This window comes from Acanthopagrus latus, chromosome 13 (assembly GCF_904848185.1).
Source record: "Acanthopagrus latus isolate v.2019 chromosome 13, fAcaLat1.1, whole genome shotgun sequence".
Classification (NCBI taxonomy): domain Eukaryota; kingdom Metazoa; phylum Chordata; class Actinopteri; order Spariformes; family Sparidae; genus Acanthopagrus; species Acanthopagrus latus.
The window spans coordinates 27,735,134-27,745,392 of NC_051051.1; positions in this window are offsets into that span (position 1 = coordinate 27,735,134).

Consider the following 10,259-nt stretch of genomic DNA (forward strand, 5'->3'; position numbering starts at 1 on the left):
GTCAACAGGAAGTAGTCACAGGCTCCACTTCCTGTTTCCTGTTCTTCAACACAACGATGGACCCACAAGATTCAGCAGGAAATGTGAAGAATTTTAGTTTTACAAACTGTCTGAGCTACAACAGGAGTTTCAGGTGAGGACCAAAGTTATGAAGAGAAACAGAGTCGAGTCAACATCAGATAAATTATTATCTGAACATCTGCTCAGACTCATTTTCAACCTTAGCGAGCAGATGTAGATATAGATATAGATATAGATAGATCAGCTTTGACACAGTGATGGTGAAACATTAGTGTGTTGGCTAAATGTCCAAACACAGAGCTGTTAGCAGCATCAGAACCAGCTGTGTTCACTGACACATGTTGACACCTGTTATCCAGGTGGACGCGTCGTGCCAGAGGCCTTTTTATCTAAACCAACATTCAGCACTTTGAACGCTGTAATCAGTCGCTGCTCTGGTGCGTTTGGCGAGTCTCCACCGCTCAGCTCGCATCCATTTCCTCTCTCATGGCTGAGCGGCCGAGCAGAGAGCAGTTAGCAGCCTGCTGGAGCTTCTAAGATAAATCTGTCTGGATGTTTCTGTTTTTACACAAGATGGCTGCTGACCGAGGACAACAGGAAGTTATTCAGCAGTTTAAAGTTTCATCGAGGCTCCAGGTGTGTCTCTGTGAGCAGCTCGGAAAGAGAGTTCAGTCTCAAGACTTTCTCTGGTGTCGAGCTTTATTTGCTTACAAGATTGAACAAATCATAAAAGACATTTCCAGACTTTTTATCTTTCAGACCTTTTGTTGCAACTTTTCTTGTTGGCCGGTGTTTTTGCAGCTACGTGCCGACTGCAGCTACACACCAAACACTCATGCATGTTTCATGAACACAAGTGCACAATGAAAAATTCAACTTTTCTCTCCCTACACAGAGCAGTTGTCTTGTCCTGTCCTATAAAGGCTGAAATCATTGTGAGAGAACAGGCTTCACATATTATTTATCTCAGTTTAATGTATGCACAACAACAGCAGTGTTGACGGCTCCTCTCGTCACACGCTGACATCCATCCACAGTCTGAGGACGCTTCATCCAGCCAACACCACAGTGTGGGCGTCTGTTTGGCTCCCGATTCGCTGCTCAGAGCTGAACAACATATAGCTCACGGCCACCGACTGACACCTGCTGTGATGAGTGTGAGGCTGCGTGTTTAAATCACAGCTCACCTGCATGTTGGTGAGGAGATCCGAGCCGACAGCAGCAGCAGGACTCCTGACAGATGATGCTGCCAACACAGAATAAACAATGGAAATGTATGTTTCTGCAAACCACAGAAATGTTGAAGCTTTCGGTTTCTTCAGGTGCAGATTTCAATGATATGATGCGACAGCGAGGTCGGGTTTAAGCACAAAAACCACTCAGTTAGTTTTAAAACTACCTGGTTGTGTCTCCACAAACACTGTTAAATGTCCCAACATCTAACAACTCCCAACAACCGCCAGTGTTTCAGCTGCAGATCATCCAAACCTCTCATCACAAATCCAGTTTTTGTTGCCATGTGGCTGGAAAATGTCCTGATTTCTCATAAAAATATTGCAAACGATGAAACACAGGCTCCAACAGTGGTCTCTGGCTTGGCAGTCATCTTCTGAGTCATTATGAGTCCTCAGTTATCAGCTGCTCATTCTTCCAAAGTCCTGTCAAAAACCTGCCACAGACACGTCTACAAACATCCTGAAGTCCCACTGGAGTTAAAATTCAGTCTCAGATCAGTTACCAAAATAACATGCTGGCAGTGAATGTGTCTGATACTGTCCACTGGACATTGATAACAGGAAGTTTACTTCCAGCCACTTATTTAGTGACAAAACCTGATAATGTATCAAATTGTATATGAGACATCTTGGACTCTCCAGCTGTGTCCATGCAGACAGAACCAGGTGTGTTTCGAGCCCAAACATGATGTTTTCTATCCCGAACCAGAAACTGAACATTTACAAATTGAACCAATAGAATTGTAAAGTTTTTCACTGCCAATATTGATAACATCTCTATTAATTGTTGTGGTAAATGGGAATGTTAAAAACACAACCGGATGTTCAGATGGCTTCATGCGTCACATGGGCTCCAGCGGTCCGGTCCGGCTGTGACCACCTGCCCGTCCACCTCCAGAAATGAAAGTCAGCTGTAAGTCAGGATGTGAAGTGAACCTGCACACATCTGAATGTTTGTGTCATTGGCAGAAACTCTGGATGCTGACATTTGAATCTGTCTGAAAATAATTAATATAATCATAAATCAGGTCTCTTTGTTTTCTGTCAGGTCTCATCATCACGTCCTGTTCGGACCTCTGTGCATCACTGGAAGCATCAGGTGAGTGTGAAGAAACCGGAGCAGCTGCTGAGTCTTTCTCCTGCTGCTGCTGCGGGATAAACTTCATGTAGGGAGCTGGAAAAAACACTTTTTAGAAATCCGTTCTGATTGGGCCGTGCTGCGATCTCCGTGTAATAACATGCAAATGTGTCTCTCAGACGGTGAAAATGTGTTTTTAGTCCATCGCCACCTTCACAGCAGGCCCGCGAAGCTCAGCCCGCTTTGATGTTGGAGCCGGGCCCGTGATGCATTCGTGTCATGTTGGAAGTGTGCGTAGGATCCAGCGTCACACACTTAGTGTCTGCGTTGGTGTAAAGTGTTACCACAGGCGGACGCGTCTCTCTGACGATCACGATGCTCACAGCAATCTGATGTTGATCAGCTGAACGTGATCGTCTCGATTAAAATCTCTTCTGCTGACGTTGATCTGCAGCTGAATTCATGAATCAGGAAATGTTTAATGTGTTTGTGATGAAACTTCTGCGTCAGTGTCAGCAGCAGCTGTCTGTCAGCACGCTGTGAACAGTTTGTATTCTCTGATGAAATCTGATGTGATCTTCAATTTCTAAAACCAATGATCATAATTTAGTGTGTTCACACTGTGAACCAGTAACCTCAACATCTCCAGACTCCCTTTACAAATGTCTCAGTTTAGTAAGCTGTTGAGTCAGAGACTCTTGTAAATCTTGTCTCTGCCTCTGACTAATTGTTCTTGTAAGTTCTGCAGACGTTCTCCATGAACTTCTTTCTGTCTTTGTGTCTGTTTGTCTCATCCATATAAACAGCGGTCCACTTGTGATCGGGTCACTCAGGATCCGGCCTGAACAGACTCTTAGTTGTTCCAGAGATGTTTCTGCCTCATGATAACATGTCACAGATTCAACTGGTCTTTACACCTTTCTTTAGATTTTTACATCTCCAACAGTTCAGTGCAGCCAGATGTTTCCTGCAGCCAGATGTTTCCTGCAGCCAGATGTTTCCTGCAGCCAGATGTTTCCAGCAGCCAGATGTTTCCTGCAGCCAGATGTTTCCAGCAGCCAGATGTTTCCTGCAGCCAGATGTTTCCTGCAGCCAGATGTTTCCTGCAGCCAGATGTTTCCTGCAGCCAGATGTTTCCAGCAGCCTCCTGTAAAAGGCGAGAATGAGAAAATGGTTTAGAGCCTCTGTGGGAGTCGACATCTTGTCAGGGTCCATCGGCAGCGAGGCCTCTGCAAGAGGGCGATAACCCCGAGCCTTTCCTCAGCCAACATGTCTGACTTAATCATCAGTGAGACTCTGACCCAGAAGAGAAAATGCAACGAAAGCAGAAAAGTCTTCAGCAGAACAAAGAAACTGTGTCACAATGATCAGATTCATGAATACTGGACCAGGGTTTCTGTCTTCACCTCTGAAAATGTTAAAGAAGAGATGCTCTTCACATTCATTCACTTGTTTGCACTAAATGTAAAACATGAACTTCTCTGAACTGAATAAGTGAATCTATAAACTGGCAGCACTATTTTAGGACTTAAATCAAATGGAGACGAAACATGCAGAGGCTCCATCTCTTTTGAATTATCTGGATATTTTCTTCATAGAGGGTTTAGAAAAAAACTGTGGATTCATCCTTTATAATGGGACGCACACTCATTCATCACACATCAATCAATCAAAATGTTTAATTATAGCTAATTCTCCAAACTCACAGCGGCCTTTTATAAATGTATGAAAACATGATTAGGAACCTTTTCCCCCTCTGAGGAAACAGAATCGCCCTCTGCTCACCACACAAAGGCTAATGAGCTAATGAGCTAACAGATAATCACATGTAATTAACACACTGAAGGTCTGAAGAGCAGCAGAAAGTAGGACGAATCTATAGGAGCAGATCAGAGCTTCTGTACAGGGTTCTGTGTTGAGGACGTTTGGATCAGAACCTTTTAGAGAATCATCAATGTGCAACAGCTCAGATTTTCTTCGCTACAGGCTGGTGATTTAATTTTGAAAGCCACCAGTACAGTAAATGTCAGCAGGTATGACTGATTAATCCAACACTCGATATTAATGTTCCTTCAGACAATAATCTGCAGTGAGTTTTATCACTGATGTCCGCGTGACTCCTCTCTCTCTGCAGCATCACTCACATCCTCCACGACTCGTCCAACATGCCGGGTCTGTCCCCCGAGACTCACCTGGACATCTCATCATTATGATCCAGCTTTGTCTTTATAAACACAGCTGGAAATGTTCTGATGTCTTATGAAATACATCAGGTATTCATGCCTCAAACAGGGGAAAAGTCCTGAAAGTTTTAGCTTTAGTTGTCACAAACTTTCGGCGTCAGCATGTCGACGTTTCATCAGAAATGAGCGCTTTTGCCAAAAAAACGCGGCTGGAAACATCTGGACATCAGTTTGATGACACTAAGAAGGCTGTAAATGTCCCAACATCTCATATAAATATCACAGTTTTTCACCAGCATCAAGGTTGGAATCATCCCATCTTCTAGTCCAAAATATCTCACCTTTGTTTCCATGAACCTGTCCTGACATCTCACTGAAAATATTCGGCTTGTGGCTGGAAAATGTCAGAAAACATCTCTCCAGTGAATTCAATCTTGTCACCTCCTCCAGGAGTGGAAACGCTCTGACTTCAGTCTGCTGCAGTGACCCACAGTGACCCTCAGTGACCTACAGGGGGCAGTGTAGAGCAAGTTCAGTGTTAATGACTCAATATGAGACCGTCAGTGTGACATGAACTTATATCACAGATGGAGGCTTAAAAAAACAAGAGCAGACCCAGTTTGAGCCTTGAAGGTCACAGCACTCCACCCTGAGCTGAACGTGCTGATGTTACATGACCGGGACATGTTTTATAAAATTCATACTTATACATGATTCATGTGGAGCTCAGACAGCTGCAGGGGAGCTGAAGCTGTCTATGATCCTTCTGAGCACTCAACACTATCTTTGATGTCTTCAAGCTTTCTAAATGTATTCTCCTGTTGAGGAGCTGCGGTGAGACCCATCATCATCTCCTCAGCCCGACAGACATCATGACATCAGCCCGCTCTGCTGGTATTTAATCCAGCTGTAAACAGGCTCACGTATAAATACAGTCACATATAAACAGGTTCCTCCACCTCGCACGTAGAAGTTGTGCTCTGCATGAAGAGTCTTGACCGAGGACGTGCTCACCTGTCTGACCCATGTGTAGGACCATGTTGGAGGCAGGAGGGACACAGGTGGGGAGCAGGTGACCTGCAGCAGACTGTACATGTTACAGGTTAGTCATAAATACACATCATCATAAACATTCAAACCACAGAGTCATTTCTTCTCGTGGTGGTGATCTGAGGTCAGTATTTCCTCTCTGCTGTCACCGTCATGTTTAGAAATCCAAGATTACATCACAGAATGAAAACTGTACACAGATGGTAGTTTTCATACAGCCTTTGGTTCTGGTGGCCCGGTGTTCTCGGACTTCCCGTCAGAATATCTGTTTTCGTTGTGACAAACGTGGTGTGGCATGAAAAATGTTCTCTTGTCCTGAGTTTTATTTCCCAGCAGGTTATAATTCGTCCAAGTAGATTATCAACAGGTGTTCCTGCCTAAAATAACAAAGTAATATATGAGCAGCACATGAATATGAAGTCATTATAGTTTCTCCTGCTGTGGTTCTGTAGAATTATAGAGGTCCAATATAAACTGATGGGTGTGCAGATGCCTGTGTCTCAGACTGAGGCCCGGCTCATGCTGGGCTGATGGACTGCAGCTGACTTCGACTCCATCAATCACTCCAGGGAATCATTCAGAACTTTAATACACAGTAAATTTAATTCATTATTGATAACTACCATCAAACAATACGAGCTACCTGCTTGTTAAAGAGGCAAATGGTCTGGAAATCTTACAAACATTCATTATGTGCTGATGTGATAAATGACGGCAGGAGGCTCGGAGGATGTTGTCTGCTCCCTCCTCCTCCATCAGCTGTCTCATTGTTTCAGGCAGACAGGTAATCTGGTTTGGAGATGAAATTGTTGCAGGTGTTGTTTTAAACTGGCCGCAGGCTGCAGTCATGCTGAATCGATCCTGCTGAGCACCAACATGCAGCTCAGTTATCACCACGACATGTTCAGGAGCGGCTCCGGCAGTATGCAACCAGGATTAACTCCACCTCACCTGACGGGGACTTCAACACAGACAGTTACATGTAGATGAGCTGATCTTCTTGTCAGGATGTGGAGTGATGGTGGAGTGATGGAGGTGGAGTGATGGAGGTGGAGTGATAGTGGAGTGATGGTGGAGTGATGGAGGTGGAGTGATGGTGAAGTGATGGAGGTGGAGTGATGGAGGTGGAGTGATAGTGGAGTGATGGTGGAGTGATGGAGGTGGAGTGATAGTGGAGTGATGGTGGAGTGATGGAGGTGGAGTGATGGTGGAGCGATGGAGGTGGAGTGATGGAGGTGGAGTGATGGAGGTGGAGTGATGGTGGAGTGATGGAGGTGGAGTGATGGTGGAGTGATGGAGGTGGAGTGATAGTGGAGTGATGGTGGAGTGATGGAGGTGGAGTGATAGTGGAGTGATGGAGGTGGAGTGATGGTGGAGTGATGGAGGTGGAGTGATAGTGGAGTGATGGTGGAGTGATGGAGGTGGAGTGATAGTGGAGTGATGGAGGTGGAGTGATGGTGCAGTGATGGAGGTGGAGTGATAGTGGAGTGATGGTGGAGTGATGGAGGTGGAGTGATAGTGGAGTGATGGAGGTGGAGTGATGGTGCAGTGATGGAGGTGGAGTGATAGTGGAGTGATGGTGGAGTGATGGAGGTGGAGTGATAGTGGAGTGATGGAGGTGGAGTGATGGTGGAGTGATGGAGGTGGAGTGATAGTGGATTGATGGTGCAGTGATGGAGGTGGAGTGATAGTGGATTGATGGTGCAGTGATGGAGGTGGAGTGATAGTGGATTGATGGTGCAGTGATGGAGGTGGAGGGATAGTGGATTGATGGTGCAGTGATGGAGGTGGAGGTGCAGCAAGAAGACCAGAAGCTACGGTTGGAGACGATGACTCAGCATCTGTGAGCTGGATGGCTTCAGCCAGATGCTGAGTCGTCTGTGGTTGTTGAGTTTCGCTCTGCAGCGTCGTGTTGAGACAACAGAGTGTTGATGCTGCGCTGAGACTGAGCCACAAAAACCACTTCAGTCAGAAAACATCATGTTTTCACTGAAAATGCTTCGTCCCCACAGACACAGCTGGAAAAGTCCCGACGTGTCGTCACCTTTACAGACACTGATCTCTGGTCTGTAACGCCGCCTCCACCTCCACCTCCGCCTCCGCCTCCTCAGCTCATGAACATGTCGTGTGAACATGTGTGATATCATCATGCTTGAGCAGGACCTGTGAAGCTGCGTGTGTTGTCCCGGTCTCAGTCCGACCGGGCCTCGTCTGAGGGAGACAACATCAGATGTGTGGTAGTAGTAAGACCTCCAGTTCCTCTCAGAGCGGCTGCCAAAATAAAACAGTGTCATTTGGCAGTTTCCTCACAGCTTCTCAGCGTCTTGGCACAGATAACTGTCTGCTGTTCTACTAGAGAGATTTGACACCGTTCCTGCACCAGAAACTGCCTCGTTTGGGTGTTTTGTGCTGATAGTAGCTGACACTGTCTCACACACCAATCTGGACTCTCCCATATGTGTGAAAGCGGGCCGACTGGTGCTGACTGGAGTGACATGTTTGTGAGAAACAGGCTGAGTGTGAGTGAGGCCGGCTCTGGCAGCAGGACTGAGCTTAGTAAAAGTGAGACTGAGCTGTTGTTTTCTATGATGGTTTCCACAGAAAGTGCTGCCGCTGTCACTGGAGGATGTTTTTAACCAGCCGTATGAATTATTAATCTGAGCTCAGCACAGGTAGTGAAGGTGAGCGTGAGCTGATGGAGGACAGGTGATGCTGCAGCTTCACTTTTCTGGACGCTGGGGTCCATCTTTTACACAAACGTCAGAGTTTTCCTCTCTTTCTGTCTGACTCATCAAACCGGTTTGGAGGATGTGAGCTGTGTGGCTGGCATTGGCCTCTGAGCTTTAACAGGAACCTGCCGTACCTGAAAACAGCTGCTAACAGCCGGTCAACAGGTGGACCTGACCTGCTCATGTTCATATTTAGCTTGCTGGGAACCATGGGAGAGAGAAATGACTCATCTGAACCTTTTTTCTTTCCTCTCCCACTGCTGTGATGAAACACTGCCTCTGTGCCTGAGCTCCTCTCAGGTGAAGGAGGTTGTTTACTTCTGATGTGACGCTCCGAGTGGAGCACAGGAAGCTGATCTGAGACCATCCAGGGACATAAAGACTGAGGGGACCATGGTGGAGCTGCGTTCATGTCCTCTCACCCGTCCATCACTCAGATATTTAAGCCTTTACATGCACATGACTTCTCATAATGTGATGGATGCTCGTCACTCAGCCATCAGCCGGCTGTAATGACGTTCTAACAGAACCGTTCTGTTCCACAATAAGCCTTCAATAATGAAGGAGTCCAGAGCTGCAGGATTTAATTCAAACTTGACCGTCACCAATCAGCAGCTCATTACTCACACAGTGTGCAGACAGTCACGTGATTCACAGCTCTTTATCATCGCTCTGCTACACTTATATTAGCATATTAATGATTATTACTGGATTCTTTATTGATCCCTGAGAGAACCGGACCGTTTCTCTTCTATTCATGTCGTCCATGAATCAGATCACATAAATCTGGTGTTGATTAATAAAGCAGATACTGTGTAAAGTTCTTTCACAGGAGAATTAGTGGCAGAGATTATATGTAAAAATAAAAGCTGAAGGCCTGCAGGGTTCAGTGTCTTGCTCAAGGACACTTCAGCTGTCAGAACTGGTACCTGTGTGACAGAAGCAGCGCTGCAGATCAGAACCAGCTGAATGGGCCTATTGAAGCTGGTCACAGTTGACCCAGTGAGCGTCTGAGGATCAGGATGTGACAGCGGTTTCTGATCTCTGTATTGTCAGAGTCTCTTCAGACGAGCGTCCTCAGAGTCCAGAGCATCTGGCTTGGAGGAGACAAGGTGACCTGGAATCCTTTTATTCTCTCACTTAGAGAACTTCAGTGAGACGCAGAGGGATGAAATCTGTCCTGCAGCGTCTGTGAATGTTAAAACTCAGAGGCAGCTTCATAAAGAAGAGTGTGACTGGATCAATATGAGCTGCTGCACCGTGTGAGTACTGTTGTGAGTCTGTCACTGCTTTGTGTTGTGCTGGAGTTTTACATATGTGTTTAAGTTTGTGTTGGACTTTATGTTTCTTTTTCAGTTCTGTTAATTCAGAATGACTCAGTCTGTATTGTGAGTCTGTTGTGTACAGTGTCTTCATGACTGAACCAGGTACTGTGTGACTAATGAGTCACATACTGCAGTTATAAACCTACAGACTGACTCTGGATCAGATTATTATACTTCATTACACTTTCATACTGAATGAAAACACAGAGAACAATAGAATAATGCTAATGGGCAGGGTGGTGGACCTACTTCCATTACGTTTAGTTGATTACTTAATTACCAGTTAGTTACTTTACAGATTACATGCTGCATCAGAGCTACAGTAGCACAGAATATAATTAATGTATTTTATCATCAATCAGACAGAAAAACAACTTGTTTTTTTCTGAAATATATAAATATTATAAACTAGGAAAACACTAAAGTTAAGGTCGTTGGTGTTGTAATAGAGACCCCACAGATCTGAGATCATACTGCTGATGGACCTCAGAACCACCTTACTGGACCTCAGACCTCATCTGCTCCCACAGACATACAGACACATAGACAACTGAACCATAATCAGACCGAGGCTTCTGAGAAAAAGGAGTACTTGGAGTTACTGTTGTTGTTTATTATTTCAGAGATTTAAGTGGCTC